The sequence below is a fragment of the Dreissena polymorpha genome, chromosome 2 (genome assembly GCF_020536995.1).
Source record: "Dreissena polymorpha isolate Duluth1 chromosome 2, UMN_Dpol_1.0, whole genome shotgun sequence".
Classification (NCBI taxonomy): Eukaryota; Metazoa; Mollusca; class Bivalvia; order Myida; family Dreissenidae; genus Dreissena; species Dreissena polymorpha.
In genome coordinates, this window is record NC_068356.1 from 23312040 (window position 1) to 23333656 (window position 21617).

The 21617-nt window shown below is 36.9% G+C and overlaps 2 protein-coding genes across 2 annotated transcripts in view; both read left to right on the top strand.

The window, feature by feature from the left end:
• Positions 1-21247, top strand: part of LOC127869587 (uncharacterized) — a 215214-nt gene extending 193967 nt beyond the window's left edge. Inside the window, exon 12 of the mRNA XM_052412242.1 lies at positions 18146-21247. The gene's annotated coding sequence lies outside the window, so the exon portion shown is untranslated. The remainder of the gene's footprint in view (positions 1-18145) is intronic.
• LOC127866221 (uncharacterized) overlaps positions 1-21617 on the top strand; it is a 194771-nt gene that overhangs the window by 36234 nt on the left and 136920 nt on the right. The gene's annotated exons all lie outside the window — the stretch shown is intronic.

The following is a 21617-nucleotide window of genomic DNA, read 5'->3' on the forward strand; positions in this document are numbered from 1 at the left end:
GATTAGCCTGTGTAGTCTGTACAGGGACTAAATGCATGTGCGTAAAGTGTTGTCCCAGATTAGCCTGTGTAGTCTGCACAGGGACTAAATGCATGTGCGTAAAGTGTGGTCCCAGATTAGCCTGTGTAGTCTGCACAGGGACTAAATGCATGTGCGTAAAGTGTGGTCCCAGATTAGCCTGTGTAGTCTGTACAGGGACTAAATGCATGTGCGTAAAGTGTGGTCCCAGATTAGCCTGTGTAGTCTGCACAGGGACTAAATGCATGTGCGTAAAGTGTGGTCCCAGATTAGCCTGTGTAGTCTGCACAGGGACTAAATGCATGTGCGTAAAGTGTGGTCCCAGATTAGCCTGTGTAGTCTGTACAGGGACTAAATGCATGTGCATTTAGTGTCGTCCCAGATTAGCCTGTGTAATCTGCAAAGGGACTAAATGCATGTGCGTAAAGTGTGGTCCCAGATTAGCCTGTGTAGTCTGTACAGGCAAATCAGGGAAGATACTTTCTGCATTTACAGAATTTTTCGTATATAGGAAGTCTCTTCTTTAAAAAAAATCTGTCTAGCGGAAAGTGTAGTACTTTATTAGCCTGTGTGGCTGTACAGGCTAATCTAGGACAAAACTTAGTGCACAATTTATAAAGACCTGTTTTCTAAGAATGAGGCCTAAAGTAAGTCCCCCTACCATCTGTTAACGCGTTGTACAAGATAATACCAGGTGAGCCTTGTTCTGGGATAATAGTGCTTAATGCATTTTAGTGCCATCTACAGAATAGCCTGTGCAGTGGGCACACAGAGTAATATGGGATGATACTTTCCGCTTTTGAGGACATTTTTGTTTAAAGGGAATTTGTATGCCCCCGTCAGGGTGGCATATAGCAGTTGAACTGTCCATCAGTCAGTCAGTATGACAGTCTCTCCGTCCATCTGTAAACAACACTTTAACATTGGCCATAACTTTTGCAATATTGAAGATAGCAACTTGATATTTGGCATGCATGTGTATCTCATGGAGCTGCACATTTTGAGTGGTAAAATTTCAAGGTCAAGAAAATCCTTCAAGGTCTAGGGTCGAAAAATACAAATCCAAGGAAAGTAATAAGCTTTAAAGGGAGATAATTATCATATATTATAAATTTTCGTTTAAAGATAATTTGTATGGCCCTGGTAGTGTGGCATATATCAGTTGAACTGTCCGTCAGTCAGTCAGTCAGTATGTCAGTCTCTCCGTCCATCTGTAAAAAACACTTTAACATTGGCCATAACTTTTGCAATATTGAAGATAGCAACTTGATATTTGGCATGCATGTGTATCTCATGGAGCTGCACATTTTGAGTGGTAAAATTTCAAGGTCAAGATAATCCTTCAAGGTCTAGGGTCGAAAATTCAAATCCTAGTAAAGTAATAAGCTTTTATGGAGATAATAATCTGACCTGCCAAATATTTTTTTTTAAATATATCAAAGCGGTGCAGTAGGGGGCATTGTGTTTCTGACAAACACATCATGGTTAAAGGTCAAGGTCATCCTTCAAGGTCTAAGGTCAAAAATACAAATCCAGGGGAAGTAATAAGCTTTAATGGGAGAAAACTATCATATATAATCATATGAAACCATACAACTGAAGGATAATCAAAATGACATTTTATGGTCAAATCAAGCACACAATGTCACTTTTTGGCATACAAGAATCTTAGGTACGTTAAGGTTACCTGTGAATCTACAGTCACGGTAGTGGTTTATAATTAATTGCTACTAAAATAGAGATTTGACAGAGGCAATTATTTTCAAGGGAAGTAATTTAAATAATTATAAATCTCAGATTATATATTTCCCTATCAAGAATTTAAGTTATTTTCACAGTTACTGTACAGATTTTGTATTTTGTTTATTTATAACTTAAATGATTGATTTGTCAAAGATTTTTTATGCCCCCTTTCCGTCACACTTTGCATTTAGGTTTTGAAAAATGCTCATAAATTCTATGTCCCTTGAGATATAACCTTCATATTTGGTATGCATGTGTATATGGACAAGGCCTTTCCATACGCACAAAAAATTTTACCCCTGTGACCTTGACTTTGAACTTAGGGTCCACGTTTAGGTTTCGAAATCTGCGTTTAGGTTTCGAAAAATGCTCATAACTTCTATGTCCCTTGAGATATAACCTTCATATTTGTTATGCATGTGTATATGGACAAGGCCTTTCCATACGCATAAATATTTTGACCCCTGTGACCTTGACCTTGAAGTTAGGGTCCGCGTTTAGGTTTTGCAATCTGCGTTTAGGTTTTGAAAAGTGCTCATAACTTCTATGTCCCTTGAGATATAACCTTCATATTTGGTATGCATGTGTATACGGACAAGGCCTTTCCATACGCACACAAATTTTGACCCCTGGACCTTGACTTTGAACTTAGGGTCCGCGTTTAGGTTTCGAAATCTGCATTAGGTTTCGAAAAAAGTTCATAACTTCTATCAAGCGTTTATAGGGGGCATAAGTCATCTTATGGTGACAGCTCTTGTTTTTAAATGATATAACTATCATTTCCTACCTGTACTTATTGTGAATGGTTGGTTTCATTACTTACCTGTGGACTTATGTACATAGATACATGATGAACTGCGGCAATGATCTCTAAGATAAACCACAGGCCTTGCTGGTCAGCGATGTCTGACTTGGTCATTTTTACTGTCTACTGACCCCCCCCCACGCGGTAGGGTGGCATATAGCAGTTGAACTGTCAGTCCATCTGTCTGTCAGTCATTGGTCCGAAAACTTCAACATTGGCCATGACTTTTGCAATATTGAAGATAGCAACCTGATATTTGGCATGCATGTGTATCTCATGAAGCTGCACATTTTGAGTGCTGAAAGGTCAAGGCCATTCTTCAATGATAAAGGTCAAAAACAAAATCCAAGGGAAGTAATAAGCTTTAAAGGGAGATTATTTCTATACCTGCCAAATGATAAATATAAATTTTATTTCAAAGCGGCGCAGTAGGGGGCATTTTGTTTCTGACGAACACATCTCTTGTTTCTAAACAAAAATCAAGTCTTAGTAAAAAAGTGTCGTCTCAGGTTAGCCTATGAGGACTCCACTGGCTTATGTGGGTAGACACTTTACACATTGATTAAGTCCTGTTTTTCAAGAGCGATGTTCAAGTTAAGTCCGTTTAAGGGTTGTATTTATACATTCTTATGAGAATAAATTTGGTATAACAAACAATATGATTAAAAAAGTGGTTATTCGGACAATGGTGTTCATGTTAATGCAAATTAAAAATAATTGTTAAGAGATCCTAATGTAAGCAATGTTTGATTGAATTCAGAGCGCTTAATTTTGAATGGCTCTTGTGCTTTTTTAAACTTTTCTCACAGAGGTGAAGTCCCAATATATTTATAAATTACTGTAAACGAGTATCCAAACTAGAAAACTAATTCTTATATAACTGTGGAAACTTAATTTATTTAAATAAAGACAGAATGAACATAAAATGCAATAATAAATACAATAAAAATGTATTAAGGGAACCTATGAATTTTGACTTGTTCACAGATAAGCAGAATAGTAATTTTCTAAAAATTATAATATACAGTCAAAACCTGTTGGCTCAAACTCGCTTGGCTCAACTTTCCAGTTTGCTCGGACTTTTCTCGAAGCATCTTTTTTGTATTGCTAAATATTCATATACATTTATGTCAAATGGCTCGAATTTGCAGGGGTCGGGTTAAAGTCTCATATTTTTTTAAGTCCCTGTCACAATTTTCACATTGTTTAGTTTGCCTGGCTCTGAAACGCCTAGGGTCGCATAAAGCTGTTACTTGATCATGAGCACTTGATTAAAGGCTCCCTATAATTTCAAACATGTTATTGACTCAATTGTGAATTGATTTGAGCAAAAGATGACAATCTGGCGTTTTTGTAGATGCTATAATATTATGGCTGGAACGGCTGCATCACAATATGGTTAATTAAACAATCCATCCAGAAGGCCAAAAGCCCAAGAGGACAAAGCAAGCATACAGTGTTTACAAAACACACAGTTTATGATTATACAAAATAAACATCTACTATAATAGTTAGAGTTACAGTTATAATATGTCAACTTGAAGGAATAGACAATTTTGTATCTATGCGTCGTCATGTCATTCTTAAATAAAAACACAAGCAAATAAAGTAATACATGTGTGGTTTAATACTTGGGCGATGTGCATATAATGCTTATATATTGCTTTGTTTCTTAGCGTTATTCCTTACATAAGATCATTGTTTGATTGTTTGTGTTACTGTTTTAAAATAGTGATTACTTAAAAATGTCAAGTACATGTATATAAATTCTGTTCTTACTGATTCAAAAGAAGAACGTAGTACGGAGATTAGGCAGTATGAATACTCTTCAACTGGAGATGTAAATCTATTGCAGATTTATGTTAGTAAACATAAGTATATTCAGATCGGTTGGATCGAATTCTGGATGGCTAAAACCTTTGTTGTCAGTCCAGGCAAGTTAGAGTCATTGAGTTTCGACTTTATTCAGCAATCAATGTTTGCATTGTATTTAAACTAAGGAAAACACCGGACTAAAAAAATCAAAATTATTGTTCTTAATGAACAATCATAAATTTAAATTAAAAATAAATAAAATAAATCTTGTCAAACACATTTCTAAAAACATGTTGATTAAGTACTGTAAATTTGTTATAATTTGTGGTACATTAATTAATGTTGATTTCGTGGGTTTACTGATCCACGAAATTTACACAAACACATAACAAAATGATCCAAGCAAAGTCGTGTTGTTTTTTTTCAACAAGTAAGAAATGCACGAATTTACATGTCCACAAAAAAGTATTTTTTTGAAAAACCTCCAAGTGTTATGCCAACTAATATAAATGATTTTCCAGGATCAGGGGTGTAGCATTCCAGTCGCTAGCTTGAATTGTTGACCAATATTTTGCATCTGTTTCATCAGTCAGTGCCTTTTTTAAAGTTGTAGTTTTTCTGGAAGGGGCATGATTCTGGGCTATTTTTCCTTTTTATGGAATCGCAGTTTTTTAAACCAGGTTTTCCGAAGGAAAAAACTGGTTATAAGTTTGGCGAATGCGGGCGGCTGGCGGGCTGGCTGGCGGGCGGGCGGAACAAGCTTTGTCCTGGCCATAACTATGTCATTCATTGTCAGATTTTAAAATCATTTGGCACATTTCTTCACCATCATTGGACGGTGTGTCGCACGAAAAAATCACGTCAATATCTCCAATGTCAAGGTCGCCACGACTAAAAATAGATTTTTTTTAAAAACAAACTTACAATGGGGGTTAATTTTGTTTGTTCATTTCAAAAGTTCAGTTTGAGTTTTCTCCCTTTATCAGATTTTTTTTCACAATGAAAACCTGGTTTTGTGACAATTTTGTCCCTTGTTTCAAATTTGAGAGTTTTGTTGGTCACAATTTAAAGAAGTTTGTGACTAGAATTTTCGCAATTTTAAGAAGTTTGCTACTCATTTCTTCACTATAATTAAAATTCGAGAATCATTTTTCTTTCACAAAATGAATGGGTCAAAGGATGATTCAAAACATGACACAAAACACGTCCTGTGATCGGATTTGTGTTTGTGGGCAATTGGGTAATATGTTTTCAGAAACTTGTGTTTTCCCTCAACATATCAAACAAAGTTTATGATAGCAATGTACTTGGAAAAAAATAAAGGTATTGGTTACTGTAAAAATGTGGATTTTTAGGCGTCACCAAAGAACGGGCAAACTAGTGTTGTCAGTGTGTAGTCTTTAAGGGTAAGTGGCCTATAACATAATTTAAATCCAATGTATATGAGCAGTACAATATATGGAAAAGTAAAGTGATACTTATAATGAGTACAATTTAAAAACAATGTTAAGAAGATGATTTTCTATTATTTTTTGTTTTTATACCGGAAAAATTTTCTTTAAAACGGGGCTTAATGCATGTGCTTAAATTGTTGTCGTTGCCCTAGATTAGCTTGTGCAATCCACACAGGCATATTTGGGACAACAATTTCATATGTTAGGTATTTTTGTTGAAAAGAAATATCCTCTTTATAAAAATCCAGTCAAAAAGTGTCCTTCCTGATTAGCTTGTGTGAACTTCACATGTTAATCTGGGACGACTATTTGTAATATTTAGGAGCCGCATATTGGCTAATGAAATTACATCATTTGGAATATACAGGTTGGTATACAGTGTATTATTAGCCAACAATGTTTTAATGCGAAATGGTTTGATGATATTAATTTTCGTGCTATTGAGGACAATACACCAATGAAATGCCTGATTAGAAATTCATTAGAATGAAATTTTGCCTATTAAACACCTTCACAACCAATCAAGAGGCATAGTTTCGTAGAGATTGTAATATAAGCATTTTTAGCTCATCTATTTTTTGAAAAAAAATTATGAGCTATTGTCATCACCTTGGCGTCGGCGTCGGCGTCGGCGTTGGCGTTGGCGTCGGCGTCCGGTTAAGTTTTGCGTTTAGGTCCACTTTTCTCAGAAAGTATCAATGCTATTGCATTCAAACTTGGTACACTTACTTACTATCATGAGGGGACTGGGCAGGCAAAGTTAGATAACTCTGGCGTGCATTTTGACAGAATTATGTGCCCTTTTTATACTTAAAAAATTGAAAATTTTGGTTAAGTTTTGCGTTTAGTTCCACTTTTCTCAGTAAGTATCAATGCTATTGCATTCAAACTTGGTACACTTACTTACTATCATGAGGAGACTGGGCAGGCAAAGTTAGATAACTCTGGCATGCATTTTGACAGAATTATTAGCCCTTTTTATACTTAGAAAATTGACAATTTTGGTTAAGTTTTGTGTTTAGGTCCATTTTATTAGCTCATCTATTTTTTGAAAAAAAATTATGAGCTATTGTCATCACCTTGGCGTCTGCGTCGGCGTCGGCGTTGGCGTTGGCGTCGGCGTCCGGTTAAGTTTTGCGTTTAGGTCCACTTTTCTCAGAAAGTATCAATGCTATTGCATTCAAACTTGGTACACTTACTTACTATCATGAGGGGGACTGGGCAGGCAAAGTTAGATAACTCTGGCGTGCATTTTGACAGAATTATGTGCCCTTTTTATACTTAAAAAATTGAAAATTTTGGTTAAGTTTTGCGTTTAGTTCCACTTTTCTCAGTAAGTATCAATGCTATTGCATTCAAACTTGGTACACTTACTTACTATCATGAGGGGACTGGGCAGGCAAAGTTAGATAACTCTGGCATGCATTTTGACAGAATTATGTGCCCTTTTTATACTTAGAAAATTGACAATTTTGGTTAAGTTTTGTGTTTAGGTCCATTTTATTCCTTAAGCATCAAAGCTATTGCTTTCATACTTGCAACACTTACTAACTATCATAAGGGGTCTGTGTAGGCAAAGTAATGTAACTCTGACTGGCATTTTGACAGAATTATGTGCCCTTTTTATACTTAGAAAATTGAAAATTTGATTAAGTTTTGTGTTTAGGTCCACTTTATTCCTACAGTATCAAAGCTATTGCTTTCATACTTGCAAGATTTATGAACTATCATAAGGGGACGGTGCAGGCAAAGTTATGTAACTCTGACTGGCATTTGGACGGAATTATGGGCCCTTTATACTTAGAAAATTGAAAATTTGGTTAAGATTTATGTTTTGGTCCACTTTACCCCTAAAGTATCATAGATATTGCTTTCATACTTGGAACACTCACAAACTATCATAAGGGTACAGTAAAAGGACAAGTTGCATAACTCTGGTTGTCATTGTTACGGAATAATGGCCCTTTTTTGACTTAGTAACTTTTAATATATGGTTAAATTTTGTGTTTCGATCCACTCGAAGTATCAAGGCTTTTGCTTTCAAACTTAAAATACTTACATGCTATCATGAGGTTACTGTACCTGGCAACTTGAATTTTACTTTGACCTTTGAATGACCTTGACTCTCAAGGTCAAATTATTAAATTTTGCTAAAATTGCCATAACTTCTTTATTTATGATTAGATTTGATTGATACTTTGATGAAACTACTCTTACCTGAAATACCACAATAGACTTCACCCAAACCATCCCCCGTGCCCTCCCCCCCCTCCCCCCCCCCCTATTTTTTTTTTTTTAAGATCATCTCACAAATGACCACCACACCCTCACACTATACCCCCCCCACCCCCCCCCACCCCCACCCCCCCAATTTTTTTTTTTGATTTTTTTTTTTAAGATCATCTTACAAATTATCACCACACCCTCACACTATACCCCCCCCCCCATTTTTTTTTTAAACCGTTATGTTTGAAATACTGTCCAACCATCGAACCCAAAACTCCCCCCCCGCCGATTTTTTTTTCGCTTTTCGCTGGAAGATAATGTAATAAATGTCCACAAACCCACACTATACACCCCTCTTCACTCCACTCCTCCCTCCTTTGTGATTGAAAATGAGAGTCCCTTCACCTTTAAAAAGAAAATAGATGAGCGGTCTGCACCCGCAAGGCGGTGCTCTTGTTTAAAAGTTCACATCACCCACTGTGCTGTTGTTTTCAGGACAGCACCACCATTGATATCGAGTTGGCCCAGCAACAGCACCAGTCCGGCCTGCAGGAGCCCCAGTCCAGGACGACCCATCCACTCCCCTGACCCATAACTCATCATCATTCGCACAGGCTAATAATGGACAACACTTTCCTCTTAAAGGTATTTTTATTGAACAAATAATCCTCTTTATGAAAATCCAGTCTGGTCAGAAAGTACCCTCCCTTATTAGCTGATGTGAATTTCACATGCTAATCTGGGACGATACTTTCTAACACTAGTGATCCGCATATTGGCTTATGAAAATACATTTCTGGAAATGGAGTAAAGATTATAGATATTAATTTACAGATAAGTATAGCATTAGCCAACACTTTTCTTGTTTTAATACAAAATGACTTAATTGTATTTATGTTCATGCTATTAAGGACAAGGAACCAATAAAATGCCAGATTAGAAATTCATGTTGTTGAAAACCTTCACAGCCAGTCAAGAGGCATAGTTTGTTATAGATTGTAAAATAATTTGTAACAAGTTCCTATCACCCACTGTGTTGTTGTTGTTTTCAGCAGAGCACCAGCATTTATATCAAGTTGGCCCAGTAACCGCAAACAGTCCTGCCTCCAGGAGCCTCAGTCCAGAACGACCCTTCCTCTTCCTTGACTTCTAACTCCTCTCCCTTGACCGCCTGCCTCAAAAAGTCAGCATCGTTGAACAACTCCGTTCTGCAGGAAATTCTGAGCATGAATCTGTTCTGAACAAACGCAATGCCCACGTTACGTTTTCCAAACATAAGCCTGGGTAGTTTTGTTAAGCTGGAGTTCTGCGTGGGCCTGAAAGGGACAAGTGTTACAGACACAAACAGTTATAGCAGTAGTTATGGTAACGCTAACAGTCAGTTGTTGCTGTTGGACATCACAACAAATATCATGAAGAATAAAAATTTCAATAAGTTGTTCCAATCTTTATGGGACAAACAGAAATTGAACGGAAGAAAATCAAGGAACAATAAAAGCGTAAGCTTTCCTAGTGGGATACATCTGCTGTTGATAGTTTGAACAACAGAAGGGTTACGGACTGCCCCAGATTGTCCTCTTAGCGGCCTGAATATCATAATAGAACGGACTTTTGGCAATATTTCTGACAAAGAAAGGCAATAATGACTTGGTTGTGAATACCCAGAGCACGATACATCCATGCTGACAAAGAAAGGCAGTAATGACTTGGTTGTGAACATCCAGAGCGCGATACATCCATGCTGACACAGTAAGGCAGTAATGACTTGGTTGTGAACACCCAGAGCACAATACATCCGTGCTGATACAGAAAGGCAGTAATGACTTGGTTGTGAACACCCAGAGCACAATACATACATGCTGACACATAAAGGAAGTAATGACTTGGTTGTGAACACCCAGAGCACGATACATCCACGCTGACACAGAAAGGCAGTATGACTTGGCTGTGAACACAGAACACAATGCACCCATGCTGACACAGAAAGGCAGTAATGACTTGGTTGTGAACACCCAGGGCAAGATATATCCATTCTGACACAGAAAGGCAGTAATGACTATGCTGTGAACACCCAGAGCAAGATATATCCATGCTGACACAGAAAGGCAGTAATGACTATGCAGTGAAAACCCACAGAAAGATACATCCATGCTGACACAGAAAGGCAGTAATGACTATGCAGTGAACACCCAGAGCAAGATATATCCATGCTGACACAGAAAGGCAGTAATGATTTGGTTTTGAACAACCAGAGCAAGATATATCCATGCTGACACAGAAAGGCAGTAATGACTTGGTTTTGAACAACCAGAGCAAGATATATCCATGCTGACACAGAAAGGCAGTAATGACTTGGCTGTGAACACAGAACACGATACACCCATGCTGACACAGAAAAGGCAGTAATATCTTGGCAGTGAACACAGAACACGATACACCCATGCTGACACAGAAAGGCAGTAATGACTTTGCTGTGAACACAGAGCAGGATACATCCATGCTGACACAGAAAGGCAGTAATGACTTGGCTGTGAGCACAGAACACCATATATCCATGCTGATAGAGAAAGGCAGTAATGACTTGGCTGTGAACACAGAGCACAATACATCCATACTGACACAGAAAGGCAGTTATGACTTGGTTGTGAACACAGAGCACAATACATCCTTGTTGACACAGAAAGGCAGTAATGACTTGGCTGTGAACACAGAGCATAATACATCCATGCTGACACAGAAAGGCAGTTGTGACTTGGTTGTGAACACAGAGCACAATACATCCTTGTTGACACAGAAAGGCAGTTATGACTTTGCTGTGAACTCAGAGCACGATACATCCATGCTGACACAGAAAGGCAGTAATGAGTTGGATGTAAACACCCAGAGCACAATACATCCATGCTGACACAGAAAGGCAGTAATGACTATGCTGTGAACACCCAGAGCAAGATATATCCATGCTGACACAGAAAGGAAGTAATAACTATGATGTGAACACCCAGAGCCAGATATATCCATGCTGACACACAAAGGCGGTAATTACTATGCTGTGAACACCCAGAGCACAATACATCCATGCTGACACAGAAAGGCAGTAATGACTTGGTTGGGAACACCCAGAGCACAATACATCCATGCTGAAACAGAAAGGCAGTAATGACTTGGTTGTGAACACAGAGCACAATACATCCATGCTGACACAGAAAGGCAGTAATGACTTGGTTGTGAACTCAGAGCACGATACATCCATGCTGACACAGAAAGGCAGTAATGACTTGGTTGTGAACACAGAGCACAATACATGCATGCTGACACAGAAAGGCAGTAATGACTTTGCTGTGAACTCAGAGCACGATACATCCATGCTGACACAGAAAGGCAGTAAAGACTTGGCTGTGAACACAGAGCACAATACATCCTTGTTGACACAGAAAGGCAGTAATGACTTTGCTGTGAACTCAGAGCACAATACATCCATGCTGACACAGAAAGGCAGTAATGACTTGGTTGTAAACACCCAAAGCACTATACATCCATGATGACACAGAAAGGCAGTAAAGACTTTGTTGTAAACACTTAGATATCCATACATCCATGGGGTGTGCCACAGACGCAAATTACGCCCACCATTTTGAACAAGGTGCTTAAAGTGAACATGTCTGGTTTTGTTATGAGCACTTAGCACTCCGAGCCCAAAAGGCCTCGCATTGAATTGATGCAAGAGAAGGCTTTGAAAAATAACAGCAGTTTTTTTGTGTGGTCCAGTACGCCCTTCGACTCTCAACCTGAAGCAAGCAGAACTCAAACTCGTCTCTTAGCAATATCAGCAAGGCCAGCATGTCATCTCAGCTTCTAGAGCTTCAGGTGAGACCTTACAGTGTTAATTATTTTGTTGAAATTGGGGCCGAAATTCAGCCCCATTCTTATCTCAAAAAGTCTATATTTATGATAACTGGCTTAAGTTCTCAATTCATGGTTTCCCGGAAGAAAAAGAATGTTTTGATAAGTTGCAACATTGAGTTTATCAGAACTCAAATTCAGCCTTTGGCAATATCAGCGAGGCCAGCATATCAGCTCAGCTTCTTGAGCTTCAGGTGAGATCATACAGTGTTATTCATTTTGTCGAAATTGGGGCCAAAATTGAGTCCCATTCCTAATCTGAAACAGTTTATTTATTCCATAATTACTGGCTAAAGTTCTCAATTCAAGGTTTGACCCCAAACAATGTTTTAATAGGTTACAAATTGAGTTTGTTTCCTTATGCAGCTCTATAAGTTGAACCTTAGTGCAATTTATCTTGATAGCACTTATTCTAAATTTTTAGCATAGGTGCGTTTACGCACCTATGCTTATGGTATATACCACATTTCGAAAATCCACATCTATCGGTTACCCATTATGAAGCCTTACCTGATCAAAAATCAGACGAAATATCTATTTAATTTAGTATATGGTCATTCTTACAATTTTTTTTTGGAAACGTTTTTCTAACGTTTTTTTCCAAGAATATTGCTGACACCGTTTTTAGTGAATTTTTCTAAGACCGTTTTGTGTCAAAAAATCTTCTTATAACCTAAAACAAATTTCGTTCGTAAAACAATTCTATCTGCACTATAAATCTCAAACTCTTTCGCAGTGGCCTCCCTTATACGAGAAGTTACTGACCGGGCGAAGCAAGGGAAGTAACTGCTGTGAGGAGTTTCTATAAAAATCTGCATTCAGAAATCTGTATTCAGAACTCAATCTGTTGTGCACGTCTGCATCTAACGCTTACCAAAAGTTTTACGACAAATTCTTGACGCAGACGAATAGGGTAGCGTCTTTTTTCATTTGTGAAAAGAATAGTTCAATACAGATCTGTCCGTGCTTAAATTTTGAAAGGCTTGGGTAATTATTTTTCATAAGCGTTTCAAACACTGATGTAAATGGAAAGATTATCTATTTAAATAGTCGGTAATTGTTTGAAATTATTGATTTGAGAAATTCGCGGATGGCGATATCGAACTACATAATACCACGTGACGCCATTCTTCCCTGTATCTTGCACCTATGCTTTTAACGCCATCGGCGCTCTCGTTAAATTATGTTTAGCAAAAACTACTACCATTTTCCCAATTTACTGCAAAACACTATGATTTTTTACGAATTGTCTCAATCCAAAAATGGTTAGAATAAACTCTGGACAGAGCTAGCACCTAGTTATAGCACATTTTAAAGTTTTTTATCAGAATAACTGGCTTAATTATACACCCACAAACGAAGTTTAGGGGGGTATATAGGAGTGAACTTGTCTGTCGGTCAGTCGGTCCGTATTAAGTGTCCGCTCTCTAATTCAAGTAGTTTTCATCCGATCTTCACCAAACTTGGTTAGAAGTTGTATCTACATGATTCTAGGCCAAGTTCGAGCATGGGCCTTGCCGGTTCAAAAACTAGGTCACGGGGTTACTTAGTGCGTTTTAAACATTCGGCATGTTGTCCGCTCTCTAATTCAAGTAGTTTTCATCCGATCTTCACCAAACTTGGTCAGAAGATGTATCTAGATGATCTTAAGGCCAAGTTCGAACATGGGCCTTGCTGGATAAAAAACTAGGTCACGGGGTCACTTAGTACGTTTTTTAACATTCAGCATTATGTCCTCTTTCTTATTCAAGTAGTTTTCATCTGATCTTCACCAAACTTGGTCAGAAGTTTTATCTAGATGATCTAAAGGCCATGTTCGAACAAGGGCCATGCCAGATCAAAAACTAGGTCACGGGGTCACATAGTGCGTTTTTTAACATTCAGCATTGTGAGTTTTTTAACATTCAGCATTGTGATCTCTCTCTTATTCAAGTAGTTTTCATCCGATCTTCAACAAACTTGGTCAGAAGTTTTATCTAGATGATCTGAAGGCCAAGTTCGAACATGGGCCATGCCAGATCAAAAATAGGTCACAGGGTCACTTAGTACGTTTTACACATTGAGCATGGTGTCCGCTCTCTATTTCAAGTAGTTTAAATCCGATCTTCACCACACTTGGTCAGAAGTTGTAACTAGATGATGTGTAGGTCAAGTTCGAACATGGGCCATGCCAGGTCAAAAACTAGGTCACGGAGTCACTTAGTGTGTTTTAAACCTCACCACGTTGTCCGCTCTCTAATTCAAGTAGTTTTTATCCAGTCTTCACCAAAATTGGTCAGAAGTTGTATCTTGATAATGTCTAGGTCAAGTTGGAATATGGGTCATGCCGGGTAAAAACTAGGTCACGGGGTATCATAGTGCGTTTTAAACCTCACCATGTTGTCCGCTCTCTAATAGAAGTAGTTTTCATCCAATCCTCACCAAACTTGGTCACAAGTTTTATCTAAATGGTCTCTAGGACAAGTTCGAACATGGGCCATTCCGGGTCTAAAACTAGATCACGGGTCACTTTAACATTCAGCATGGTGTCCGCTCTCTAATTCAAGTAGTTTACATCCGATCTTCACCAAACTTGGTCATAAGTTTTATGGAGATGATCTTAAGGCCAAGTTAGAACATGGGCTTTTCTGGGTCAAAAACTAGGTCAAGAGGTCACTAAGTGCGTTTTAAAAATTAAGCATGGTGTCAGGTGTTTTTTGTGAAGACGACATGCAAAATATTATGTTTCAATGCGGTATGTGGGAGTATTCGTCACGTTTGTGACACATCTCCAGTATGCTTATTTCACTAAGTTTAATTACTATTTTGAACTCACATCTATTGTTTCTTATTAAATGCCATACAGTTGTATTGTCTCACATTTACAGTTGTTCAGTCTCAGATAAGTCATAAACTTTCACATTTAAAGGTGTGCAGACTCACACTTAAATATGTACATTGTAACATTTATAGTTGTGTTGTCTCACATTTTAAGTTGCTGAGTATCACATTTAATTTATGTAGTCTTACAGTTAAAGTTATATAGCCACACAATTAAAGGTGTACAATCTCACATTCTTAATTGCTCAAGTAATGCCTGTTTTTGATTTACAAAAAATAAATATTGCACCTTGCTACAAACCCCAAAATTCCAATTTCAAGTTGGTGCGCGTAAAACATTGATACTAAGTTATTCTGAGTTCTAATTAGTGAAAAATTAATTTCAATATTCTAAATATCAATTATAGGCACAATGTTTGGCATTTTAAAAAAAACAGGTCTGTAAAGTAAGATGTTGCAAGGCTTATTCATGTGTCAGTAAACAATCCGGTGTTAGTTTTCTTTCCATTTCCTTTCCAGTGAACTTTACTAGCAAACATGACAAACGTCATTGAAGTGAAAGTCGATGACAAATCGACTTCTTGCACAAATACTACAACTCGCTTAAGAAATTCAGCACGAAGACACCTTGCGTCAGACTACCAAGCCTCCTATCAATATTTCCTCCCATATTGGGTACATCAATCCTTCCAACAGCAGAGCCTTGGTGAGTTCGACTTCCGTCTCAGCATCAATGTCGCTTAGCAACAATTGGATGATGGGCGTGGACAAATTAGGCCGGATAAGTCGCTCGAACTGAAACGATCTGATCCAACAGGTAGAGCAGGCGTTGCGTGACACGTCCGTTAATGTGACTGACCTCGATATGTTGTTCTTGAATAATGTGAACCTTAGGCCTGGAGAGCAGTATGCATTTGACGCCATTCAACAACAGTTATTGTCGGCAGTTCTTGGGTTTCGGGTGGCAACTTCGGCGTCGGGACTCGATCCATCTCTGTCTATGGCCCAGTCGCAGCAGCAGCAGCAACAACAAAAACATTAAGAAGTATCTTAGCGGTGTTCTGGGATATGGGGCTTCATGTATGTGCTTAAATTGTCATCCCATATTAGCCTGTGCAGACTGCACATACATTAAGTCCTTTTAAATTGTAATTCCAGATTAGCCTGTGCACACTGCACATACATTAAGTCCTATTAAAGTGTCATCCCAGATTAGCCTGTGCAGACTGCACACACATCAAGTCCTATTAAAGTGTCATCCCAGATTAGCCTGTGCAGACTGCACATACATTTAGTCCTATTAAAGTGTCATCCCAGATTAGCCTGTGCAGACTGCACATACATTAAGACCTATTAAAGTGTCATCCCAGATTAGCATGTGCAGACTGCACATACATTAAGCCCTTTTTTCCCACAATGAGGCTCATATAGTTCACTTAACATCAGTCCTTTTATGTGCCTGATTAAAGCTGGGGCTCCAAACTTTCCTGCCAAGTGGGCTGATATTACCTCTTCTACAAGGTATATTGATCCTGTAATTTACAGTGTATAATGTGCAGTGTGTTACTACTAAAAATTTTATTTCAATAGTGTGTGCGTGTTATACATTGGTAATACTCTATCCTTGCTGGTAACTTAAACTTAATTCATTACGTAATTGTAAATATTCATAATAGTTGCCTTTAAGTATTGCCTTGAAATGGTGCAGGGGGGAAGTCGGATAGAATTGTAGAATTCTCTCTGTCCTTCCATTCTTCCTTATGTCTGTCCAACTCTTTTGGAGTTACACGTAACTTAATGCAGATTGGTTAGATATGGATGAAAAATTATTGTATCAAGTGTACAGAATATAGTAGGCTGTGTGTGTGAAGTGTTTATTGTATACCTCATTTGTATCAAGAGCCTTCAAACATAATGTATTTCTTATATTATTTTATCAAACAACATTGATTGACCTCCAATGTAACTGATGCTATTTCAGAATGCATTAATTATTTGGTTTACAGGGACATATGTCAGTGATGCGCAAAGAGCTGGTTTTCTGTTCACAGAGAAAAATCCTAACAACTCCAACTCATTCACTACATCTCAATAGGTAAGTTCCCTAACCATTGCAAAACGTACACTGTTGCACCAGATCACTGGGATATAAGTCGTCCGTTTACATTCTGCACAGTATGCAACCACAGCAGATTTGCTTATTTCCCTCACAGGTACCCAATAGAACAAGAATGGGATTAATTATTTGATATGCACAGTTCTGTGGTCTTAGCAGAATTCTACCTTGGGACCTTTCGATTCCTAGACCAACATCCCACCACTTGACTAAGGTCCCACATTAATACAGTATAAAGCAAAAACATGATATCTGAGCTATTTTCATGTATTTTTAAGTCGTGTCAATGTAAAGTGATGAAATATTAGGATATCATATTTATAACACTCGGGGATTAAGAGAAAGTCCCTTTCCCCCATTTCTATGCACCTGGTGAACATATTTGTTTCTCTATAACCACCTGTGAAATTAAGTTTAAGAATATACTGAAATTAACTCAACACATATTCTCTGTTGATTTAAAATGATTGAATTGCATGTCTATATTATTTTCAGAAGCTTTCCATCTCTGAAACGTTGTTGCCACAAAATTGGTTCTGTTCAAATCTGTTGGCTAAGCAATATGGTTGACAAAGACAATTTCTTTAATGCAAAAAAATGCTTGATATATATGCACAATTATCTGTCAAGTTTGACACACAATCTACTTTTTCCAGACAACCCGAATATCAAGGCGTTAAGTTTCTTCTGGATGCAATTACAGTCACAGCTTTCAAGCCAGCAGCTGTCGATGTATTGAGATTCTCTCCTCTCCATTTTATCTGACCTGCTGCCTGTGAACATCCTGCACATAGAACCTTTGTGAGTTTGTGAGACGTGTGTAGGCTTTTTGTAAATACCTACTTTCAGAGACAGTTTAAGGGAACGCTGGTCCGTCTAAACGTTTCTCCTCCTGTCAGGTTGTGTGGCATATATAACGTCAAAACATATTTCTTATATTGTTATGCAGCTCCCCAAACATGTTTATCAGCATGTGGACGTGTACTGTTGTGTATGTTATATCAGCATCCTTTTGCATTAGTGGAATTGGAGATAAAAAACTTTTTTTCATTACATGTTCTTATTATTTTGCCGTAAATATTTATAATTAAGGAATATATCTCGGACCACCTATCTATAAATTCAAATCAAAGAAGCTTTAGCACCATATGTCAGTTTTTCAGTCTTGTTCTTTTTCATTGCTTTCCTAAGTAACAAAATCAGAATAATGAACTGAAATTAATATTAACATACCTTCCTTTATTTCAGATCCCAATCGATGTAATTAAACCGGCCAATCAAAAAGACAGCCTGTTACAGCACTTGTCATTAGATTGACGCCATGCATGCCTTTGAAGATCATTTATACATACAATTTAAGCATGATAGTCAATAAGTGCCTGCGTTGGCTTCTTAAGAGACTCGCAGTCCTGAGCATTTACGATGGAATTCCTCATCTTGAAATATTGGGAAGGCAGGAAAACACCTGACAATATTTAATTTATTTATTGTATAAACAAGACATGCTTATTTTTAGTTTTTACCTATAAAATGGCAATATGTGCTAGGTAATTGATCAGAACGGTTCATAATTGTGATGTTTCCATTTTGATATGTCTGTCATTCTGTCTGTGTACATTTCTCATCAGTTTGCTCTTTTGAGGCAGTATTTTGTCAAGCATTTCATGTAGTGATGTAATAGTAAAATATCAAATAATAATTTGATTTATTCAAACTATATTAACCTTCTGTTAATTATCAATTTAGTTATTGAAAACAGATAATTTGTTTAATATTAACAATAGTTAAGCGCGTTATAAAAATTGTGTGAATGTACATGCATAATATTGCGATAATTAATGCACACATTAATGGAAAAACTATTTAAATAAAGTGGAATTTAGAAGTGCATCTTAATTGTAATGGTGTTTGTTTAATTATTAAAAAAAGGATGCTTTCTTTGTTGAAAAGCAATTCCTCCACAAGTAATTTTGTTTCAAAGTGAGTATTTTCATGAATAATGATCCTAGATATGGTTGTAGGTAGTTCTTGTTGTATCATATACTGACATGCTCATCATTTGTGTTGACATTTGCATTCTAGCATTAAAAGTTCATTATGCTTTAAATATTTGTATGTACACATTTGCGACCAGCTTTTCTAATGTAATAAGTGAATAACATAACACAGATTTATGTGTCACTGTATATAAGTTTATTTTGTCATTTGTAAATAGATCAACTGCAAAGCTAATGTTTCTGTTTGTACATTATTCATGAAATGTTGCCATTTCAAACAGATACATTCACTGTTTGAATTCATTTGTACAAAATTGTTTCATATTAAACATCATTAACATATCAGGCAATAGAACAAAAGAATTGCTTCGGATAATTGTGCAAATTAACCTGTATAGTTAATTCAGACATGCAGAATATCAGATCATTAACATACTTTAAGCATTAAAAACACCTTGTTTTATGTCAAGCTTTTCAGTTATTATAATTAGCAACTATTATCTGGACATTTGGAAAACAGTGAAGAACGATTCAAGGGACAGCAACTGTGATATACTAAATAAAAGTCGTCTCCCTTGTTAGAGTATAATTGTACCTCTCAACGTAACAAGAACATTGAATCTTTTTTTTTTATTATTCCACACTTTAAACTTTATATTATATTCATTCAATAATCATTAAAGAAATATGGTTTGCATAACTGTTTATTTCTATGCGTTATACCAAATTCACCAGTATGGCATCAATTTAAGTTCATCATATTTTAATTGCCAAAATTGGCCATACAGTGCTTAAAGTTTGGTATTCTGAATATTTAACCAGGTTTTCCGAAGGAAAAAACTGGTTATTAGATTGGCGAATGCGGGCGGGCTGGCTGGCTGGCTGGCGGGTTGGCTGGCGGGCTGGCGGGCGGGCGGAACAAGCTTGTCCGGGCCATAACTATGTCGTTCATTGTCAGATTTTAAAATCATTTGGCACATTTGTTCACCATCATTGGATGGTGTGTTGCGCGAAATAATTACGTCGATATCTCAAAGGTCAAGGTCACACTTTGAGTTCAAAGGTCAAAAATGGCCATAAATGAGCTTGTCCTGGCCATAACTATGTCATTCATTGTGAGATTTTAAAATCATTTGGCACATTTGTTCACCATCATGGGACGGTGTGTCGCACGAAAGAATTACGTCAATATCTCCAATGTCAAGGTTGCCACGACTAAAAATATATTTTTTTTTAAAACAAACTTACAAAGGGGGTTTATTTTGTTTGTTCATTTCAAAAGTTCAGTTTGAGTTTTCTCCCTTTATCAGATTTTTTTTTCACAATGAAAACCTGGTTTTGTGACAATTTTGTCCCTAGTTTAAGTGCATGTTCTTATAAAAAATCACATTGTATATTTTAACACTGAAGCAATATGTGTTAATATATTAATTTTTATTTATTGACTTGTTGTTGCTTGTTAAGGTGTCTAATTTTGAACTATAGCTGTTAATAGATTGTGACTATTTTCCAGTTTTTAATGGTTGCTTTTAGGTTCTTGTTTACAAGTTTTGTAAAAGCTGTTTTCATGTTGACCGCTCCATATTAAATGTTGTTGACGCGCATTCACTGCGGCCAGGTTCCGTAAAACTCCCAACAAATCTGATGTCTTATGATTGGATTCCATACACACATGGTTGTTTATACTCAGCTTGCTTTGCATTAAACATGTCTGCTTTGTTGTTGAACAATTATACACAGCTTTTTATTGGACAAAATTGTGTAATATTTCAAATTTTTGCTTTCGATTTTTTATTTCCAACAAAAATATATTTTGTTTATTTGTATGTATACTTAGCTATAATAAAATTGTTTCTATAATATATAAACAACCTATTTATAAGCAATAAACTATATTGGTAAAAGTAGATTTAAGGTTCAAAATCATGTCTTAATTTGTTCGATTATCCCAAATTAAAATTTTGCAAAAGATAAACTTGTTGAATAAAGAAAACTTTATGCAACGTACCACCAGGTCTTTTAACCATTGATTGTGTATCACTAATGATCAGGACTTTATCAGGGATTAATAATTGCCTATGCACGGTTATAATGTTTGTGTTTTTGAATTGAATCATTTCTGTAGTTTGGTGCACATTAATTGTTGTTGTTTTTTTAAGACATAGCACATGTCATATTATATAGTATCATTGTAGTTTTGGTATGTTTAGGGATATAATCATGTTAATGTATGTGATTTGCTGATCCATCTCTTGTTGTTTCACTCCATTTAATGTATATAGCCATGCATAGAGCAGGAATATTGTTGTACTGTAAAAAAATGTTGTTATAGCAAATAAAAAATGTATGTTAATTGTTTCCTCACTTCTATATAAATGTCCCTTTTGGCGATGGCATATTGTGATTTGGTCCGTCATACATTGGTCAGACTCGGATACCTTTCAGAACCTTAATAACTATTCTGACAGATCTTCACTTGGGGATTGTTCTTCATGCAGATATTATGTAAGTCGCTTGTTATGTTGTTCTCACGATTAATAAGGTAGTGGGAACGAGATAACTTTGTCATGAGTATGAAAAAGCTTACCCGTGGGAATGAGAAAGTAAGTCAATTGAATGACGTACTTAATCATGGGAACAAATCACTAATTCATGGGAATGACAAACTTAAAAACGTACACATTAATATGTGCACACGTACATTTCACGCCATGATTGGTATT